The 22,544-nt window shown below is 46.5% G+C and overlaps 2 long non-coding RNA genes across 3 annotated transcripts in view; both read right to left on the bottom strand.

Annotated features, from left to right (window-relative positions):
* The window catches only part of LOC115031520 (uncharacterized), a 98,348-nt gene that overhangs the window by 21,148 nt on the left and 54,656 nt on the right, over positions 1 to 22,544 (bottom strand). The gene's annotated exons all lie outside the window — the stretch shown is intronic.
* On the bottom strand, positions 12,384 to 21,851 carry LOC110304305 (uncharacterized). The gene is made up of 4 exons (XR_002379059.3): positions 21,644 to 21,851; positions 16,579 to 16,718; positions 13,082 to 13,216; positions 12,384 to 12,786 (listed from the first exon to the last, which is right to left on the bottom strand). It is a non-coding gene; the product is annotated as an uncharacterized LOC110304305 (long non-coding RNA).

A 22,544-nucleotide genomic window follows, 5' to 3' on the forward strand; every position in this document is an offset into this window, starting at 1 on the left:
TTTCCACAATACAACAAAATAGCTACAATGCTTAAAATTGTTGAGTGCTAGCCCTGGAAGAAATAGTAAAGGCCTTATAATCCAGGCATGGGGACGGGCTGAGGCTCCCAAGCCCATCAGCTCAGATGTATGTAATTACAATTATGCAGCTCTAGCAGGCTTAGGGAAAGAACTGGCATTGATTAGCAATGTCTGCTAAGATGATGGGAGCGCAGCAGTGGTAGCACATCTGATGCCTATTTGAGCCCCCTGATTGAAGCAGGCATAAAACTGCCAAGGAAACAGGTAACATAGCATCCAAGGTCACACAGCTGCCTCATGACAGAGATGGAATGGGAAGCCAATCAGAGGTTTTGCTTCATACTGAACAGTTCCAAGAAGAGTGGAGGGACCTAGTCAGAAGGTCAGGTTTTTATCCTGCCACGTTCAATCAATCTTCCTCTAAGCCCTTGGGATTTGCTCTACCAGGGCAACTAGTTAATGACTGCAAAGGCTTAGTGAAAGCTCACTACTAGAGAGGGACCAGTCCCATCTGCTGCACTGCCACATCTCCAGCACTCTTGTGGAACACCCTTTGAAGCCCATAGACGGTGTGCATTTGTACACAGTCAGCCTTGAGCAGGCAAGGATTGGACCAAAGAGAAAGGTAGTGGCAGCTAGTCGCTCCTGCTCTGAAGGGAAGGGCTTTGAGTGTGTGTTTTCCATCTGAACAAAGAGAAAGAGAAATCCAGACTTGGACTGTAAATCAATCAAACCCCATTTTCCAAAGACAGTAACAACTGGACTCTTCTAGGTGGAGAAAAATGACTTTTCTATGGGGAAAAAAAAAAAAAGAATACTGCCTATATACAAGACAGCCATTGATAGCTATACTGTCAATGTATTTAAGAGCAAAGTAGTTAAAATGGTAACATTTGTTATGTGTATTTTATATATTATTGTACTTATTTACATATTATGTTGACAAATATATACTAATCTTGTTGTGTGGCTCAGGATTACCTCAGACTTCTGAGTAACTGGGACTCTAGACAGATATTACACTCACACACACCACACAGACCACACACAATATATACACATTTACACATGTACACTCACTTTCATACACTCACATACACATACCACATAAACATACATACACACCACCCACACAATGCACACACATACCATACAAATGCCATATACAACTGTATATACCACATACACACATACATACATGCCACACAGACACACATACACACATGTACACATACAGACACAGAGAAATAGTAACTTTTTAAAAAAAGCTCCCTTTTCCTTCTGTCGTCCTTTCCTTCCCTTTCTTCCTATAAAACTTAGTCCTATGAATCCAGTAAGGAAACTGTGGTCCCTTCTGGGAGGTGAAAGCCCATGTGACCTGTGCTTGGTTATTACCCAGGAGACAGCTCTGTGCTGTCCTGGAGAAGGTGAGGGGGGACAACTGTTTCTCAGGTAAGACAAGGCCAGAAAGTTTCTTCTGGAAGACAAACAAGTGGTCATTTGGCAAAGAAACAGAAAAAAAAATACTTTTATGAATATTATAGAAGGTTCTAGAATTACAAAAAGTAAGTTCTTACAGAGGAACACTGGAGTAGCTAAAGATGGAGATGGTGAGAGAAGATCTCTTTTCCCAGGCTCCCATGCTTCCACATCCCTTCTGTGCAGGGACACCTGGATCTCTTCAGGAAACTGTCCAAACAAAACTGAATACAAGCAGTGGTGTGAGTGTCTGTGTGTGTAATTGTGTGTGAGTGTGCATACAGGCAAGCAAGGGCATGTATATGCATGTGTGAGAGACTGGAGTTGTGATGAATAAATTTGTTAAAGATTGGAATTCTTGTCTACCATTCCTTCTGATCTCTGGTTGCATAAGATATCATTTGTTTAAGTTGACAAGCTCGTGACATCAACCTCAAAGGTGAGGGCTGCCTCTGTCAGCCAGAGATTTGTTGAAACCCTTTTTGAATGTGATCATTATATTTTTCAGAATGCACATCTCTTGGATGTCAAGGGAATGTGTAAGTTTCCCACCAACTCTGTTCCCCTCTGCCTATCCACTTCCCTCTCAGGCCAGTGAGCAGTTCCTGGCTCTGTGGTCGGGATTCAGGAACCCATCAATAGAAAAGTGACACGCCCGAGCAAAAGATATAGCACGGGGGTGTTGCATTATCCACATCTTTCCTTCCAGTTTCATTGTTTGTTTTTGAAATAAAATTCATATGCCATAGTATTTGCCTGATTAAGAGTATATGATCCAAGCCAGGCCGTGGTGACACATGTCTTTAATACCGGCACTCTGGAGGCAGAGACGGGAGGATCTCTGAGTTTGAGGCCAGCCTAGTTTACACAGTGAGGTACAGGACAGCCAGTCCTACACAGAGAAACTGTGTCTCAAGAAACCAACCAACCAACCAAACAACCAAACAAACAAAAACCCTAAAAGGAGCATATGATTCAGTGGGGCTTTAGGATTCATCTATTTGTTTTTGTGAGAAGGGTCTCTAGCCCAAACTAGCTTCAGACTTGTTCTGTAACCAAAGATTATCTTGAACTTTAGATCCCCCCTGCCTCTACTGCCAGATGCTGGGATTGTATGTGCAACCTACCTCACCAGGCCCAGTTTTATGTGAGGCTGGAGAAAGAACCCAGAATTTGGTGTGGTGCAGGCTAGGCAAATACTCTACCTCCAGCCCCCAATCCAGTGGTTTTTAATATGTTCATACAGTTCACATACAATATGTGGCTACCAGAACATTACATTTAGGATTTACTGCCCCCAAAGAAAGGGCATACCCTTTTCCAGTAGCCCTTCCTCTGCCCCCTACTCCTTTATCCTTCACCGGAGGCAGTCACTGATCTGATTTCTGTCTGTGTGCTGTGCTTATTCTGGACGTTGCTTCTAACAGAATCATATGCTGTGTGATCCTTATCACGGGTCTTTCAGTTCATATAAGGCTTTCAAACTTTATTTTGTATTATCTTCTAGTTTTTCATTTTATTTTATGGTTAAACAATACCCATTTTGTGAATAAACTGTACTTCATTTGTTCCTTTGATGGACATGCATGCTGTTTTTCAGTTTGGGGCTCCTGAATAATTGCTATGGACATTTATGGTCAAATTTTCATGAGGCCCGTTTTCCATCTCTTGATATAGATATAAAAGTGACTCATGTGAATGTTCTATGTTTGGCATTTTTGAGAACTACCAGCCTGTTTTCCCATACTTACTGTCCTAGTTTCTATCACTGTGATGAAACACCATAACCAAAAACCAAGTTGGGGAAGAATAGATTTGTTTGGCTTAAACTTCCACACTATATTCTGTTCCTAAAGTAGGCCAGGGGCTGGTGAGATGGCTCAGTGGGTAAGAGCACCCGACTGCTCTTCTGAAGGTCCAAAGTTCAAATCCCAGCAACCACATGGTGGCTCACAACCATCTGTAATGAGATCTGATTTCCTCTTCTGGAGTGTCTGAAGACAGCTACAGTGTACTTATATATAATAAAAATAAATAAATCTTTAAAAAAATAAATAAATAAAGTAGGCCAGGCCAGGAACCTGGAGGTAGAAGCTGATGCAGAGGCCATAGAGAGATGCTGTTTACTGACTTACTCAGTCTGCTTTTTCATAGAAGCCAGGACCCCCCAATGAAGGGATGGTACCACCACAATGGACCGAGCCCTCTTCTATTTATCATTCATTAAGAAGATGCCCCAACACCAGATCTTATGGAGGCTGATTCAAATTACAGAAAACTATCCAGCACACACACACACACACACACACACCACATATATATATATATATATATATATATATATATATCTTTAAAATATGAATTAGACCTGGAGGTAGAGTACTTTAATGTGGATTAGGTCCTGGGTTTAACCTCATAACACCAAAAATCAAAACTAAAGTGAAACAAACAGGTAGTGTTAACTCTTCAAATGTCTGGCTTCCCTCTCACACTGCACACAGCAATATGTGCTTGTCCATGGTTGTGGCTTCATTACTGAACCAGAGCATCATGTCCCTGATGCTCAAGCTGTGGTATCCTGGGACACCACTGACCTTGACTTAAAAGGCCCTCCCAGGAGAATCCCAGGTTCATTTCTCAGACTCATGGAGGAACAGTTTCCTTCTAGCAGTCTCTTTTACTGGCTGGATGGGAGCTCTCATCCAAAAGGCCTGTGGTGGTTTGAAGGCTTAGTCCTCAGTTGGTGGGACTGTTCGGGAAGGATTGGGAGGTGTGGCTTTGTTTAAAAAGGTGTGTCATGGGGGCAGTCTTTGAGGTTTCAAAAGGCCATGACATTCCCATTAGCAGGACACTCATATTCTCTCTCTCTCTCTCTCTCTCTCTCTCTCTCTCTCTCTCTCTCTCTCTCTCTCTCTCTCTTGCTTATGGATCATATGTAACCTCCAAAACCATTCCAGAAAGCCTGCTGCCATGTTCCCTGCCATGATGGTCACAGACTTACATTCTGGAACTGTTAGTCATCAAATTAAAGTGTGTATGTGTGTGTGTGTTTACAAATTGGTGAGCTGAGAGATGGCTCAGCAATTAAGCACACTGACTGTTCTTGCAGAGGTCCTGAGTTCAGTTCCCAGCAACCACCTGGTGGCTCACAACCATCTGTAATGGAATCTGATGCCCTCTTCTGGTGTGGCTGAAGAGAGTAACTTTGTACTTATATACATAAAATAAATAAAATTTTTAGTTGGGCAGTGGTGGTGCATGCCTTTAATCCCAGCACTCGGGAGGCAGAGACAGGCAGATTTCTGAGTTCAAAGCCAGCCTGGTCTACAGAGTGAGTTCCAGGACAGCCAGGGCTACACAGAGAAACCCTGTCTCAAAAAAACAAAAATTATAATAAATAAATAAATAAATAAATATTTTAAAAATAAATATATTTTTAAAAGAATATCTGTGGATGGGAATAAATAAAGTTTGGCAGTTCCTCAAGATTACAAATTGGCTTGGTCATGGTGTTTTGTCACAACAGCAAAACAGTAACTAAGACAGAAGCTCTGCTCCTTTTCCCAGTACACCCCTATCTACAGAATCATTCAAGTATAGGGTAAAGGCCTGGACAGTCCTGGAGTTTCTTAACCCCCGCAGCATGGGGAAGAAAAACCAAGTGAGGACTTATGACCAGAAGACCGAAGCAGTTCTTCCTCCCCTTGGTGGATTCCAGTATCCAATTCTGGGGAGGGGCCAAGGGATAAAGAAAGTACTGTGCTATTGGGTGGTGGTAACAAGCCTGTGGAGGGGAGTGCTGGTCCCCACTGCAGACCACCCACCTATTCTGTGCCAGCCACTAAACATCAGTTCCCTATTTATCCCCATCCTTGGGGAGGAAACCGTAGGCTCAGGGATGAAAACAATTGCCTTGCCTGCCCCAGAGCAGCCGAAGGCAGAATTGAGCAGAAGACAAACGAGGGTGAATCCCAGACCGCTCTGAGCCGGGTCACTAGCCCTGCGATCTGGACTCCATATGCAGGCAGTGAACGCTTGGCCCCACGTGCTCTGGGAGAATCCACCGGACATCATTCAGTGGCCTTCCGACTGGAGCACCTGGCTCGCCACAGCCGGGCAGCTGTCACTGCTATTTTGGAGGCAATCATATATTTTTAATGGCCTGCAAAATCTCCCTGTGAGAAGGGAGGGAGAGTTGAAATTACAGCCAAGCAATTTGCATTGCGAATCAAGTTATCCTCCCTCCTGCCCTCCACGAATATGCAGAAATAAATGCCTCCTAATGAACCCTGGGGGCCTGAGGCTTTGATATGCATTCTGCTGGAGGGGTAAAGAGTCCTAAGCAGACTGAGACCCAGCAGGAAGTTGGAGCAGGAGGGCCAAGACAGCCCTCTTCCAGCCATGGAGGAAGGAAATTGGATTATCTTGCTAGCAGTTGGTGGTTTTCTATCGCTTAGAACCACAGATGAGAGCCTCTCCTAGCGAGAACTGGAGTCAGTGCTATTTAACCAGCAGGCTCCTGGCCCTGCTACACCTTCCCCAGGCTGGCTTTGCTCACTGTATGCCCCAACCAGACTCCCCAAGTCTTCAGGCACTCCAAAGCTTTTTATCTTTTCCAGGATTTAAGAAAACCTGCTGGGGGCTGGAGAGATGGCTCAGCAGCTGAGAGGACCAGCTGATCTTCCAGAGGTCCTGAGTTCAAATCCCAGCAACCACACGGTGGCTCACAACCATCTGTAATGGAATCTGATTCCATCTTCTGCTATGCATGAAAACAGAGCATTCATATACATAAAATAAGCAAATAAGTGTGTGTGTGTGGTCTGTGTATCTATACAAGTCTGTGATGCTGATGGGGCTCTGTTGAGTTTGTGTTGTGAGTCTGAGGGCATATGGACTTGGTATTTGTGTCAGCTTTCCAGTGTTTGCCAGTAATGGTTTGTGTGGATTTGTGAAAGGGCGAGAAGAGAAAGCCTGTTCGCTGCCTTCCTTCTGGATAGCAGCAAGGTCAGCGCAGAAAAAGGGGCTCCACAGGCGATCACAAGGTCCCTGGAGCCCCCTCCCCCCAGTCACACCCTTTCCGGGACTAAAGGCGCCTCTGGCTGATCCTTCCCTCTAAACATCTTGCACGGCCATGCAAGGGCCCTCCAAGTTTAGACAAATAGGTCTGGCCTTCAGTCAGCTGGCACCCAATCCTACCCACCAGGATGAGTAGCCTCAGCTGTCTGCCCACTTCCTCTTTAAGTGATAGCCTGTGGAAGGCAGATCCACCACCTTGTGGTAGACACTTGTGTGTTAATAATTGTGAGAGACTGGCATGCGTGGACTGGTAACTACTCAGTGCTCTGGGACCACAGTGTGACAACCAGGAGTGGAAGAAGATGATTTAGCCTAGGGTCTTAGAGCATCTCTAGGAACAACAGGTACAGGCCCGGACTAGGGCAGTGCCCATGGGAATAACCCCATTCCAGGATCAGGTAAAGTCTTTCAGGATTTCTTTATTGCTGAAGACGCAGTGAGCACATATTTTGGCAACATCTCTATCAAGGTGACCCTGGAGGCAAGAGAGAAAGAAAAAGAGAGAGAGAGAGAGAGAGAGAGAGAGAGAGAGAGAGAGAGAGAGAAAGGTATTGTTTTTTAGAAAACCACTTGAGTCATCACATTAATTAAAAGTAATTGAGAAATGACTGGATTGTTTTGTGTAGACAACACCAATATTTAGGCTGTCCTAAACCCACGTTCTTCTTCTCTGCCTCCCTAGGGCCAGGATTGTAAGTTCATAGCACCACGCAAGTGTTGGAGTTTGACTTAAATGAATTTAAATACAAGAAGACATTGATGAGACAACCAGGAAGTTTTGAAACCTGGGTGGCTATCAGATAATGTTCAGGAATTATTGTTGATGTTTTTAGATGTAATAATAGTATTGTGCTTATGTTAAAGCTAAGATCGTCCTTACTATTTAGAAAATATGCTGAAATCTCCATGGATTAAATAATGACTTCAAATAATCTCAATAGATGGCAGTTTGAGAGGCAGCAAGGGTACCAAACATAATCGGCAGGTGACAGTTCATAAAGGGCTTGGATTTTTTGGTTTGTTTCCATTATTTGTTTGTTTGTTTGTTTGTTTTGGATACAAGGTTTCTCTGCATAGCCCCGACTGTCCTGAAATACATTCTGTGGACCAGGCTAGGCTGGAACTCAGAAATCGGCCTGCCTCTGCCTCAGGAGTGTTGGGATTAAAAGTGTGCATTACCACCACCACCACTGGGCTTACAAAGGGTTTTATTAGTACATCGTTTTTTTGAACTTTGTTTGTTTGGACATTTCCACAGTTAGAATTTGAAGAGAAAAGAGACACACATTCTTGCGGAGATGCCCCTCGGAGGATGTTGTGCCCTGTCACCACATCACCAGGGCATGGTGATTCACAGGGGACCCTGGACAAAGGAGGAGGCCCGCAGCTGAGCAACACTCCCTGAGCCCTATAAATCAACAAGTACAGCTGAAGCCATTTAGTAAGAAGCCTGTTAATCAGAAAAATCTGCTTTAAATGGGTCATTTTATTGGCAAGAGAGAGCAGAAGATGAGGAGGAGGCCACTGGCAACCAAGTTTCTAACTAATGCCAAGCTCTCCCTCACAGACCCACCAGAGGTGAGTTGTGTTAACTCTGTGTCTACTTCAGACCTTTTCCAGAGAGATACGGCCCCCAAAGTAAGAGTGGCAGGAGTGAGGGCAGAACCCAGAAAGCAGGGAGCTCCTATTGAGTTGTCCATGCACTCTAAACGCACAACTCTTTCCAAGTTACGATGGGATTTTTTGAAGTGCCAGAGGCTACATCTGGGGTGGAGAAGATTCTCATGAATGATCAGGGGCAGCAGAGTGGACAGGAACCGGAGTAGGAAGAAAGGCAGGCCTGGTCAAGAGGTAGGGCTTTGAAAAGGGGGCTGCGGCGGGGACAGATGCACGGAGAAGTGAGTTTTGGGTAATGGCTGCTTTAGAGCATCATGTACTTAATTTTTATCACCCAGGGGCAAGGCACCTGAGTTCCGGATTTGGGTAAAGTCAGACCAAGTCATGGGGCCCTAAGAGCTGGTTTAATTTTCCCGAGACTACAGACCCCTGTGCATCTGAATGCAGTGGATTCTCGTCTCTGTGACTCGATAGCCTAAGCTCGCATGGGCCAAGCAATGCCGGGGGAGAGGATGTGTTACTGTGGTCAGTGAGAAAGGCACCAGCGCTAATCAAAGCGCAAGGGTTGGAATTTCACTTGGGGAACCAATTCAGAGTCACAGTGAGAAAGCACTTCAGTTAAGATACTGCTGAGCATGTTCAGTTAAAGGAGGAAAGATGACAGACACATTTTTGGGCAAGCTGAGCTCAGGGCCACAGAGCATATATTTGATAGGTTAAAATGGTGGACAGGAACACTGTGGGCATGCTCAGCAAAGATGGGGACAGGATGGGTCTGGGAAAACTCAGCTTTCTCCAAAAGTTTATTATTATTATTATTTAGTAGTAGTAGTTTTGGTTTAGGTATGGTGGTATTCCCAGCAGAAACAGGAGAAAGAGGAGGCAGAAACAGGCAGAGATCTGTGAGTTCAAAGCCAGGCTGGTCTACACATCAACTTCTATGCCAGCCATATCTACATAGTGAGACCCTGTCTCAATACACACACGTACACACACACACTAATTTTAACTTAAAACAGGAGAGAATGGGGCCAGTGAACTGACTTAGGTGATAAGATTTAGGTCTTATCGAATAAGCCTGACAAACTGGAACCACCCATAAAGATGGAAAAGAAAACCTCACTCACAGAGAGAAGTTGACCTCTGACCTCCATATACATACCATGGCATGAGAGTGCCCACCCCTCACCCCCATTTCCTCACACCCCATTTTTGTTTTAAAAAGAAAAGATGGGCCGGGCATGGTGGCGCACGCCTCTAATCCCAGCACTCGGGAGGCAGAGGCAGGTGGATTTCTGAGTTCGAGGCCAGCCTGGTCTACAAAGTGAATTCCGGGACAGCCAGGGCTACACAGAGAAACCCTGTTTCAACCGCCCCCCCCCCCAAAAAAAAAAGAAAAGATGGGAACTAGGCGTGGTGACACACACCTGTAATCCTAGAACTGGGGAAACTGGGGCAGGCAGATCACAGTTTGAGGCTAGCCTGGACTACAGGGTTACAGAAGGAAGGACGGTTTTGAAAGGTCCTGTCTTGGTTGGTGGCTCACTGCTGTTGTCAGGTACAGAAGAACACTGAATCTGGAGTCAAAAGACCAAAGTTCTAGTTCCAACTCTGCCTTTTCCCAGACCATCAGTCCAGCCTGCCCGATTTCCAGCACTGTCTACTCCATGAAAGTTGAGTAGCAGAGTGAGCTCAGAAATCAGGAAGATATGAGCAGAAAGTTATTTAAAATTAGCATACATACATACATCTTGGGTTTTACTGAGTAGCTACAAAAAAAATTTTTTTTAATGAAAGTAATGATTTAAAGACCAAGAATCTTAGCAGTGAGGCAAAACAATGCCAATAATGAAAGTCCTGCTTGAACCTGCTGGGGTTGATAATATGGATCTGTACAGATCTGGAAATTACCAGTGCATAGGCAGTCAGTCATCTTGCCCAGTGGCTGAAGAGACAGTTATGACACAGCTCTTACCAAATTAGGCCTCTTCCACTTCACCCACGTTTGTTCTTGGCTCCCACCGCTCAGTAACACCCATCTCTCCCCTGGCTCTGGCCTCCACCCTGGCTGGTTCCCAAGCCTCCCACGGAGCAGGAGGCAACCCCTGCGGATCAGGGGATGTTTTCCTTCCCGTCTGCCCCTGGGTCCCCTTATGGTAGACGCCTCGGGTGTGAAACGGCACACCCACAATGCTGGCCTTCTGGTTCTGGAGGCCTCAAGAGAAAGCAGTAGTCCCTCTACTTCCTGGGGACCGAGGAAGTCACACTTGCCGGATGGCTGAGCGCTAAATGAACGTGTGACATCAAATCAAGGCTGGGTTGAGACCTCCGAGTTTAAAAATAGATGCCTGGACCTCCAAAGTGCTTGTCTCCTTCAGGTCCCACCTTCAACTCCCCTCTTACTGGTCTATACCTTCTCTTTGGGGACGGAAGGGGTGGGTGGGCCAGTGGAGTAAAGTCACTGCGGAGTAAAGTCCCTCTGGGTGGGCTATTCTACTGCACTGCCCCTGCTAGCATTCCTGTTGTCTTCCTTCCCCCTATTCTCAGGGTGCAAGCTGATTAGGAGCTCTTTGAGTTTGAAGAGGTTTGTGTCACAATAGTTCTGCTGCCAGGAAGTGGGCAAGCACAGGGAGGGAGTAGCCCGGTGCCTGGGAGGACCAGAGGCCTTTTGACATGGAGTCGGCTGCTTCTGGCATCTGTGCCCACTAATTAGTGTTGCTGAAATATTATGACTTATAAGTCGGGTTGTGGTGATGTGTACCTTTAATCCTAATACTCCGGGGCAGAGGCAGACCGAGCTCTGAGTTCGAGGCTAGGCTGGTCTACCGAGTTCCTGGACAGCCAGGGCTATACAGAGAAACCCTATCTCAACCAAACCAAACCAAACCAAACCAAACCAAGCCAAACCAGGCAAACAACAACACAAAAGGAAAAAAAGAAAGCAAGAAATATTGTGACTTGTGTTACAAGTGCCACAAATGAGGACCTGGTGTTTTGGGTTACATGCAAAGATGGCCACTTCTCATTTGAGAGCTACAAGCTCTCCCAGTGAAAATCCTGGCTTTCCAGTCTGCTAGTCATCTCTGTGAACTGAGCTGGCAGAGCTGGAGCTCTGGCTGTCTCCTCTTTAAACCAGGATTCCTTGATGAAGGTTTTAGGATGCCATACGTGGGAGCAAAAAGCAAGAACTTGGGCCCTGGGGGTCTTCCAGCTTTGGTTGAGTCTTAGCTCTGCCCTGCACTGCTGTGTGATCTTGGACTCCTATTTGACTTCTCTGGCCTCCTTTCCTCATAAAAGTAATAATAGTTGGTGTTAGAATAATATCACTTTATCAGGTTAATGTGAAGGCTGGTGGTTCACATTAACAAATAAGGAAAACAGGCCGTTAGCCCAGTACTGGCTCGCCAGCAAGGGATCCAGAGTGAAAGCTGTTGTTACATTATCTGATAACCCTTCATGAATGATATCTTCCACACATAGCTCCTGAGACATGACAGACATACTGGTGTCCTCAGCAAATTAACTAGGTTTACAGCTCTCTCTGCTGGCCCTGGGTCCAGGGACACGTGACAGAGATCAAAGTCACAATATTGTCCAGCTCCTGCCTCCCTTCCTGGTTTGTAGAGATGAACAGCCTGTTACTCTGTCCTCAGAGTCAGCTGTGAGTAGTCTCTGCTCTTTGTGCCTTGTTTTCAGGAAGAGAGAAGAGAGGGGGTTCAACAGAGGTAACCCAAAGGCTAACAAATGGCAACTCAAGTTTCAAGTTCTCTCTCTGTCTGTCCAGTGTCCCTTTTGCCCAGTGCCCCCATGAAGATGTTGGATTGCTCCCCTATAAGCACCCTCCCCTCCCCATTCTTCGCCCCAGGGCCCAGCTATCTGAGAGGGAATCCCCTAGTGTGCCTATGATTATACAGAAACTGCTATCATGGGTTTACCCACCCCAGAGGGGAAAACGCCGGTGTTGATGGACATCTTCTGTTGACTGGCTTTCCTCCACGGGCATCAGTGCAGCAGGGGCTGCCAAAGGACCAAATTACAAGAACCCAGTTTAAAGGTCTTAATTGGCTTTATTTCTTAGTCTAGCATTGAGCAACACTTCCTACCATAAACCAGAATGTGTTTCCTGAGCCAAGCAGAGGAGGCTGGCTCTCCAGACAGAAAAAGGCTGAAGGCAGGAGCGGCTGAACACGAGGAACAGATTGGTCATTTCAAAGTTCCTTGCCTTGTAAGGCAGGGCAGGGAGTTAGAACAATAGGAAACTGCTCATCAAGCAGGTTACCTGAGGTTAGCTGTAGGATTAAGGCAGAGGGAATCTGACTATTGTGCCAGTTGAAACTGGTCCCACTTAGGAAATCCAGCTGTTATCTCCTAATCCTGATTTCTCAAAGGAGAAATAAGTGGCTCAGTTTCATCCTGGTGGCACAGGGCTTCAGCATGACAGTTCTGATGCGTTACCCTGGTCTTTGGGGCCTAGCACAGCTAGCACAGGAGCTTAGCCCGGAACACTGCCTCCTGGAACTTGAACGTAGTACTCTGAAGTCTTGCAGTAGCTTAGTAGGAAATCACCTCATCCTCCCACATACATTGAAGCTACCGTGGCATGGTTGATGTAAAGGAAAGGTAGCGAGGTTAGGAAACATAGCATTCTTTAAACCCATACATAGGTAATAGGGGGCTAAGGGTGGCTCTGTCCTAGACTTAATCCCATTTCTCATCCAGCAAGAGTCAGCCATTTTATTCCACTTAACCTTACCTCCTCCCCCACCTTTTTGGTGCTGAGGGTCAAAGCCAGGGCCTCATGCATGATAGATTTAAGTGTTCTACCACAGCACCAACCCTACATCTTGTTTGATCATCCCGTGAGGCTCTGAGAGATGGTCCTTACCCTTACAAAAAGGAGGACACTTGACACTCAGAAGGGTCCAGTGAGATGCCCAAGGTGCCAGGCCAGCATGGAGTGTGGGAGACCTATCTCGTTCTTCCTGGTGGGCACCTCTTCTTCCTGCAGATCCTGTACTTCCTGGATGATGAATAAAAAAAATAAAATAGGCCAGGTGGTGGTGGCGCATGCCTTTAATCCCAGCACTCGGAAGGCAGAGGCAAGCGGATTTCTGAGTTTGAGGCCAGCCTTGTCTACAAAGTGAGTTCCAAGACAGCCAGGGCTACACAGAGAAACCCCGTCTCAAAAATAAAATAAAATAAAATAATAATAAAATTAAATTTAAAAAATCACTTTTTCTGCTCCCGGATGGCACAGTGAATTGTGGCAACTAGTAGAATCCACAGAGACAACACTGCATTCCAGCCATGACTCTGCATTCTGCTGTGGGCCTATCGGCCACTCCCTCCCCAGATGGAAACTGTATGGCATAAGAATGCCTGCCTGTATCTATAGGGAAGAGGTCAGGGGTTGACCTGGCTAGTCTCTCTATGCCTAGGAAGCGCTAACTGCACCTGCCATTTCTCTAAAACAGAGCAAAAGATCACAGGTTAGTCATAGCAGGAAGATTGGCATCAACAGGTTTTACAAGCCTGGACATTTGTTTTAGATCCTTGGCACCCATATAAAAGGGACAGGAGGGAACCAGATCCACAGAGTTTCTCTCAAACTTCCATATATCTATCATATCATATATACGATATATACACATATACAATAAATAAATTTAGATCATAACGAGAAAATTTTAAGTAGACACTAGAAGGGACTTTCTGATCATGTAAGCTGGGAGGATAAAGTAGGTTCACATAAGAGGAGGCTGTGTCTTCAGAGATTTGTAGGGAAACGATCACTGCTATGTGCTGGGTGTGGTCGCTCCCAATATAATCCCAGCATGCAGAAAGTGAAGCATAGAGAATCATCAAGAGCCTGGGCTATAGAATGAGACCACGTTTCAAAAACAAAACAACTGACAAAATGATTCACTGCTGAGTTAGCCAGGGTGGGCCACTGAGTAGGTGAGGTTGAAGACCAGGGGTAGTGGGGCTCTCTCTAAGCCTCTAGCTAAGGGAAAATATATAAACACAAAGTGTAACTAACTTATTTTTAATTGAATAACCACTGCTTCCAATTTGGGATGGTTTCAACAATGCTTCTTGTATTTCTATTTTGGCTCTCTAGGGCAAATTTGACGTTTCCTCATAATTTATAATTTTAACCACAGTTTTCCTGAGGCAGTAAGTTTATATGGGAAAATAGTTCACTCTGAATCTTAAAAAATTTTTTTCCTATGGTATAATTTGCCAATCACACTAAACACACATGTCATTATCTCGTAAGCTCATAATTGCTGATTCCTCTAACCCTGACACCTCAGAACAGGTCATTCAAATTCAAGGAAGAGCTCATGGCCTCATCAGTGCAAACCCAGCTCTGCTGAACCACAGAGACATTTGAAAAGGAACTGGCCCTCCATTTCAGGGTTTGTGAATCAAGACCTTGATGCTTTCTTTAGAATGAGTTTTGTTTTGTTTGGTTTGATTTGGTTTGGTTTGGTTTATTGAAACAAGATCTCATTGTATTATCTATGTTGTTTAAGCCAGCCTTGAACTCTGGAGTCTCCTGCTTTAGCCTCCTGATGCTTCTCTGTGAAGTCAGAGGACAGCTTTCAGGGAGTTTGTTTTGACTTTTCACAGTTGGTTCCAGGACTCAGACTCCAGTCCTGAGACTGTTGGCATGGCGAGTGCTTTTTCCTATGAGCCCTCTCACTGGCCCAAGTCCTAACTTTTGTCTACACGTGGAGCTGCTGGACCAATATTTTGTGCCACCTATTAAAGGTCTCTGGCACAGAGAGAAATGATTATGGCAGAATGGTGCTGGGTGGGAGAGCATCCAAAGTTAACACACTTAGGTGTTTTGCATTTGGCCACAGTCGCTCTTAACTCCTTGCCTCAGTTTCTTTGTGTGAGGCAATGGTGCTAATCACAGTACCCCTAGAAGGAGCTTCCTGAAGAGCAAAGGAGGCAGTCCATCCCAAATGTTCAGCAAGACTGTCATGAAACAGCACTGGGTAAATGACAATTGTGGTCACCGCTGCATTAGCTAGGGGCCAACAGTACCTCACTCCAAATCCCAAATCTCTGCCACTTCTGTTCTTGCTTACCTGCTTCTTTTCCCCTTCCCTAATATGGTTGTGAATATCTAACAGGTATCAGGAAAAGAAAGCTAGCCTTGAAGCCAGAGATTCACAACCCAGCTCCCTTTCCTCCATTCTACAAATAAATTCCTTGGTAAGTCACTTCATTACTCTGGCCTTTACATTTCTCCCGAGTCTCCTGGGTTGACCAGATGACTGTGCTGTGGTATAGAAGTACATCCTGTGATCTCTCTCTCTCTCTCTCTCTCTCTCTCTCTCTCTCTCTCTCTCTCTCTCCTGTCTTTCTTCTCTCATGTGTGTGTGTGTACATGTGTGTATAAAACTTGAATGCCCAATACTGAAGCCCAGGACAATTAACACCAGACAAGTTAGTGCTGTCTGTTTCCTGTGAACCCAAATCCTGAAACAGGCCCCCCACCTGCAGTAAGTACACACCTTCAATTTGCAGATCTTGCCTTCCCAATAGCAGAATTATAAATTGGAGCCATTTCTGCTACCTCAAGAATAAGTCTCCATAAATATGTCTCCTAGGTAACACCTTGTTTAGCTTCATTACTCAAAGCCCTTAAAAATAATAAAACCATGCTTTTTAAATAAATAGTAATTCAGGCATCTCACTTAAGGCTCCCACTTAATTAGTGTGAATCACTAAAGTGTACCGTTCACTTCTACCCACATGAAGATGTTAGATGCAAACTTACACATAACCATCAAAAATACATTTTAAAAAATGTTACTTTCCAGAATCTCGGGTTGTTTTTCCCCAGCTCTATTTAGAGGTAGTTAGAAGATGCGCATCCCTCTGTCTATTAAAAATTAATGCTAGCTCACATAGTCACCCAAAAATAACATCCAGAGCAACATCTCAATTTAATCCTGATCCCAGCAAGAGCTACCTTCCTCTTTCACAGTCTAAGCAGAATGTTTGCTTCTTTTCTTTCTCCTCTGTCCTCTCAGAGAGGAGGCTTTTTCTGAAGCCATCTGTCACTCCTCTGAGAGAGAAAGCTGTGTTGCTTGTGCAGAGTCCCAGGAGTCTATCCTAGCACAACGAAGGAGCCCCAGCAGGGCCGTGTAGTCCATGAGATCTGGCTGAACAAAACCCCAGCATACAGGACACCATGGTTTTACTGTTTCATTGACACAATGCCCTTCTTTGGTGGAGCCCAGCATAGGCTGTGTGAGAAAGACTTTCCTGGAGTTTGGATACCTACAACAGGCTCAACCGACTGTCTGTCCCACCTAGGGAGGAGGAAACCTAGGGAGGAGGAAAAGGATCTTTGAAGACCTGGAGAGAGCTCCCTTCTCCTTCCTGGGAATGGATGGAACAGAGCCAAGTCCAACAACTGTCCGTCTTCACCAGCTTCATGTGTGTGTGATTAAAGGCTGCTCCAGGGCCAGCGACAGTACTGAGCATGAATGTACATCCTAGGGAGGGAGAGATAAATGTAGCAGGAACTTTTATTGCCTGCTGCCTTTGACAAATGACAGTGGTTAGCAGAATGAGTCAACTAACAACAAAAACAACTCACAGGGCAGTCATGGAGCCCTTTGAAGAAAAGTGTATTTTGTCTGGTGGTGTAGCCATAACTAAAGCAAAGAAAAATGGGCCCCTGAGTAGTTTTGAACCAACTAGGCTTCTCAATGACTTTCAATGATAGGCCCTATAATTCCCCTAAGACACTCAGGTCTTAATCCTGGGAGGCTGGGATGCTAGTCTAATGACAAAAGGGACTTGGGCAGACATCACGGTGTGAATGATGAATTAGTTACTATCTCATTGCTGTGACAAAAAAAAAAAAAAAAAAAAAAAAAAAAAAAAAAAACAAAACAAAAAAAACAAGCCAACAAAAGCAACTTAAGAAAGGGAGGCTTTATTTTGACTGACAGCTAGAAATGCAGTCCATCACGCCAGGGAAGGAATGGCAGCAAGAGTGTGAAGCAGCTGATCGCATGGCCCTCTTCCCAGGAAACCAAGGCTGGCCTTGAAGCCAGTCCTCCTGCTTTTGCTTTCAAGTGATGGGATTACAGGTGTGCACTACCACCACCACCTGCAGCTTCACAGTTAATATTAACCATCACAGATAGGTAGGCTACTCCTAAGTTAACCTGTGTATGCTACATATAACCACATCATCAAAGTGTCCTTAGTAGAAGGACTAACTACAAAAGAGCAAGTGCTAAAGGCAGTCACCAGAAGCAGTAAAAGTCATGGACAGAGCTCCTGCATGGCCTCCAGGAAAGCCCGTCCTTCAGACAGCTCGGCCCGAGAGAGGTGAAGCTGGTCTCCCATTTCTATCATTTTCCAGATTGCTAACACACACACTGCTGCTAGTTCTAGTTTGCTTTCAGTTGCTGTGATCAAACACCGTGCAAACAGCAATCTGAGAAGAAAAGGGTTTATTTCAGCTCACAGTTCATGGTCCATATTATGGGAAGCCGGGGCAGGAACCCGGAAAGCAGGAACCAAAGCAGAGACCATGGAGGAGCACTGCTTTTTCAGTGTAGACTTGCTCCCCATGGTTTATTTTGTCACCAAGGGCCACCTGCCCCCAGTGGGCTGCACCCCCTCACATCAATCATTAATCAAGATAACACCCCTACAGACCAGTCAGAAGGAGGCATTTTCTCAGCTCATCCTCTTCCCAGATGACCCTACCTTGGGTCAAGTTGACCTAAAACTAACCAACACCTTGTTGGTGTGGTCCTTTGTTAGGGAAGCGCATACAGTTTCCAAATGCAAGACATGTTTCAGTTGCAGACCTCCCCTTGTGGCAGAGGCAAGCCTAGGAGACCAAAAAGAACCTCCATTCTCCCCTGGGCAGACATTCCACAGACTGTGCTGCACTGGCCAGCCCTGACAGGGCTTAGGGCTGAGATGGGTAGAAAGAGAGGCTTTATGGAGCAACTTTGTGCTTCACTGCCTGTGTCCACGTATTCCAATTTAACCTTTACTGTAACCTTGGATGGCAGATATACTGGCACTCCAGTTTCTTTTTTTCTCTTTTGTGGCTCTCCTAGGGCTTGAACTCAGGTCGTGTGCATACTAGGCAGTGATTCCACCAGCTGAACCGCATATCCAGCCGCTAGTTATTTCTGACTGCATGCTTTCAGTTACAAATAACGGAAAATTCCATGCAAATATGCTCAAGATATCTTATCGAATTATTTTATAAAAACAAGGCATTTGGAGCAGCTCAGCTTCTGAAGATAATTGCTGCTAGGCCTGAGTTCAGTTCCCAGGACCCACATGGTAGAAAGAGAGAACCAGCCCCTGAAAGTTGTCTTCCAACCTCTACGTGCGTCCCATGTGTGCATATGTAGATTTGCACGTGTGCACATACAATAAATGGAGAGGGGGTGGGTTGTCAGCTTCATGTAAAGTAGGGCTGCCTTCTGCCTTCTGGGGAGGACTGCTCTAGGAAGGACTGTTCTCATGGCCTAAACAATGAGCCAAGAAAGGTGGTTTTGCTTTCTCTCCATTTCTCAGCTTCATCAGTTCTACCCACATCAGGTTCTTGATGATCCCAGGATGGCCACTGATGCTCCCAACTCAGAACCAACTGAGAAACAAGCAATAGAGAAGGACAGGAGGAACTCAAGTGTTTCTGGTTTATGGCAAACTATGCACCCCTCTCCTAGCACTGAAATTGGAATCACCTCGATTCTTCTAGGTTCTAGAAGAAAGTGCCAGAGGATGGGAGGGAGGGTGACTCCTCACAGGATGTTGAAGATGTTGGTAGAAAGGGGAGAATGGATATGGATCATGGACAAAGGTAGGATACGAGGAGCCAACAGATGAGTGCAGAATTAATGACCTTTGGATTGCATTGCTTTTTGAGATGAAATGAGAAAATTTTCTACCCTCCTTAATATTTCCTGGGGTGAATAACCTTATAAGGGCTACTTCCTTAGTTGGGGGACATATGACACCTCATACAACTTAGTACTCCTGGGAACAGGGCTCTTCCTTAAGCCTACAGAGGTGTTGAAATGCCAGCTCTTGCCTGTGTTTCCTGTCTGTGCTTCAGAGCCACAGTGCTGCCTTTGAGAAATCACAGGCCATTTGCCTAGTCTGTAGATTATGACTGTTCCTCCTTTCCTTCACACTACTGCCCACCCTGTAGCATCCCTTGCTTGTTAATATCTTGCCCTGAAGAAGAGGAGGAGGAGGAGGAGGAGGAGGAGGAGGAGGAGGAGGAGGAAGAGGAGGAGTGGTGTAGGGGCAGGTGGAAGGAAGGGAGGAGAAAAAAGGAAGGAGAGAAGGGAAGGGAAGGGAAGGGAAGGGAAGGGAAGGGAAGGGAAGGGAAGGGAAGGGAAGGGAAGGGAAGGGAAGGGAAGGGAAGGGAAGGGAAGGGAAGGGAAGGGAAGGGAAGGGAAGGGAAGGGAAGGGAAGGGAAGGGAAGGGAAGGGAAGGGAAGGGAAGGGAAGGGAAGGGAAGGGAAGGGAAGGGAAGGGAAGGGAAGGGAAGGGAAGGGAAGGGAAGGGAAGGGAAGGGAAGGGAAGGGAAGGGAAGGGAAGGGAAGGGAAGGGAAGGGAAGGGAAGGGAAGGGAAGGGAAGGGAAGGGAAGGGAAGGGAAGGGAAGGGAAGGGAAGGGAAGGGAAGGGAAGGGAAGGGAAGGGAAGGGAAGGGAAGGGAAGGGAAGGGAAGGGAAGGGAAGGGAAGGGAAGGGAAGGGAAGGGAAGGGAAGGGAAGGGAAGGGAAGGGAAGGGAAGGGAAGGGAAGGGAAGGGAAGGGAAGGGAAGGGAAGGGAAGGGAAGGGAAGGGAAGGGAAGGGAAGGGAAGGGAAGGGAAGGGAAGGGAAGGGAAGGGAAGGGAAGGGAAGGGAAGGGAAGGGAAGGGAAGGGAAGGGAAGGGAAGGGAAGGGAAGGGAAGGGAAGGGAAGGGAAGGGAAGGGAAGGGAAGGGAAGGGAAGGGAAGGGAAGGGAAGGGAAGGGAAGGGAAGGGAAGGGAAGGGAAGGGAAGGGAAGGGAAGGGAAGGGAAGGGAAGGGAAGGGAAGGGAAGGGAAGGGAAGGGAAGGGAAGGGAAGGGAAGGGAAGGGAAGGGAAGGGAAGGGAAGGGAAGGGAAGGGAAGGGAAGGGAAGGGAAGGGAAGGGAAGGGAAGGGAAGGGAAGGGAAGGGAAGGGAAGGGAAGGGAAGGGAAGGGAAGGGAAGGGAAGGGAAGGGAAGGGAAGGGAAGGGAAGGGAAGGGAAGGGAAGGGAAGGGAAGGGAAGGGAAGGGAAGGGAAGGGAAGGGAAGGGAAGGGAAGGGAAGGGAAGGGAAGGGAAGGGAAGGGAAGGGAAGGGAAGGGAAGGGAAGGGAAGGGAAGGGAAGGGAAGGGAAGGGAAGGGAAGGGAAGGGAAGGGAAGGGAAGGGAAGGGAAGGGAAGGGAAGGGAAGGGAAGGGAAGGGAAGGGAAGGGAAGGGAAGGGAAGGGAAGGGAAGGGAAGGGAAGGGAAGGGAAGGGAAGGGAAGGGAAGGGAAGGGAAGGGAAGGGAAGGGAAGGGAAGGGAAGGGAAGGGAAGGGAAGGGAAGGGAAGGGAAGGGAAGGGAAGGGAAGGGAAGGGAAGGGAAGGGAAGGGAAGGGAAGGGAAGGGAAGGGAAGGGAAGGGAAGGGAAGGGAAGGGAAGGGAAGGGAAGGGAAGGGAAGGGAAGGGAAGGGAAGGGAAGGGAAGGGAAGGGAAGGGAAGGGAAGGGAAGGGAAGGGAAGGGAAGGGAAGGGAAGGGAAGGGAAGGGAAGGGAAGGGAAGGGAAGGGAAGGGAAGGGAAGGGAAGGGAAGGGAAGGGAAGGGAAGGGAAGGGAAGGGAAGGGAAGGCTCAAATTAGCCAGCTTACTCTTAACCAATGCTGAGAGATTTCAAGAAGAAAGGAGAAAGGAACTTATGGCTGGGGGATATCTTGAATTTCCACTCTCTGTGATAACTCTATCCCTACCCTGTCTTTCTTAGAGATCCCCAGATAGCTGAACTCAGAAAAGCATATGTTAAGAAATCCCAAGGAGCCGGGCGTGGAGGTGCACGCCTTTAATCCCAGCACTTGGGAGGCCGAGGCAGGCAGATTTCTGAGTTCGAGGCCAGCCTGGTCTACAGAGTGAGTTCCAGGACAGCCAGGGCTACACAAAGAAACCCTGTCTCGAAAAAAACAAAACAAACAAACAAACAAACAAAACCCCAAAAAACAAAAAAAAAAAGAAAGAAAGAAAAAGAAATCCCAAGGAGTCCAGAAAACTTTCCTTAGCCAACCAGACATATCTAGTGGCTTTATTCTTTTCTGCTCTTCATTTTCCAGGTGTCTCAAGTAACTGACAAAGCTTGTGCTCAGGAGTTATGCCACCACCCTCGGGGTTATTATTCCAAACCCAGTGATGCTTACAAACGTATCCCCGTGTGTTAGGGCCTCAGTCCTGTGATGTTTGTCGAGATTCACATTTCCAGATGGTTAGTTGTCTTGGCTGGTCACATGATCAAATACGTCATCCTTCTGCGCCAGCCTCGTGCGCGAGGGATCACACCCAACCCCAAGTAACTTTTTAAAGTAAGCTTTTGGAAAACCGGGACAATTGTTTTGAAATATACTGAAAGGAGAACTGAAGTTGCCTCGTGAATAGAAAGCAGATAGTCACCACAGCAACCACTAACTAGCAAACAAAGCCAGGGGCGGGGCCAAGAGACAGGCCAGCAGGCAGGACTCTCACCAGCTCTGTGAGCACGCATGCAGATGCCACCTCAGGGCTTCAGGATCTTCGCTAGCTCTCCACCCAAATGCCTCCAGGCAGAGCCTGCGCACCAAACTAAAAGCTCTCCATTCAGGTATTCTGGCCAGCCAGCAATCTCTTAGGCTCCACCTGCCCCCACCCCACAGTGTTGGGAGATATATGGAGATATAGGTACGGAAGCCATGCCTGGCTATAAATAAATAATAAATAAAATAAATTAAAAATAAAATGGGTGCTGGGGATTTGAACTCTGGCCCTTATGCTTTCAGACCAGACACTCTTACCATTGAGCCATTTCCCCAGTCCCAGTTCTCTCTCTCTCTCTCTCTCTCTCTCTCTCTCTCTCTCTCTCTCTCTCTCCAAAATAAAACAAATAAAACAAACAAACAAACAAAAAAGAACAACATTTTCCTCAACATCTAGAAACAAAGAAGCCATTTTCTCAACTTTTTCCAAGCCCGGGGATGGGGCAGAGATTCCACCTTCCTCTCAGGAGCAGTGAGAGCCGCCCTCTGGGCAGCCCTTTTACAACATCCTCTGAATGACAGAGGCTTTGGG

This window comes from Mus caroli, unplaced genomic scaffold (assembly GCF_978045245.1).
Source record: "Mus caroli unplaced genomic scaffold, Mus_caroli_1 scaffold_1, whole genome shotgun sequence".
Lineage (NCBI taxonomy): Eukaryota > Metazoa > Chordata > Mammalia > Rodentia > Muridae > Mus > Mus caroli.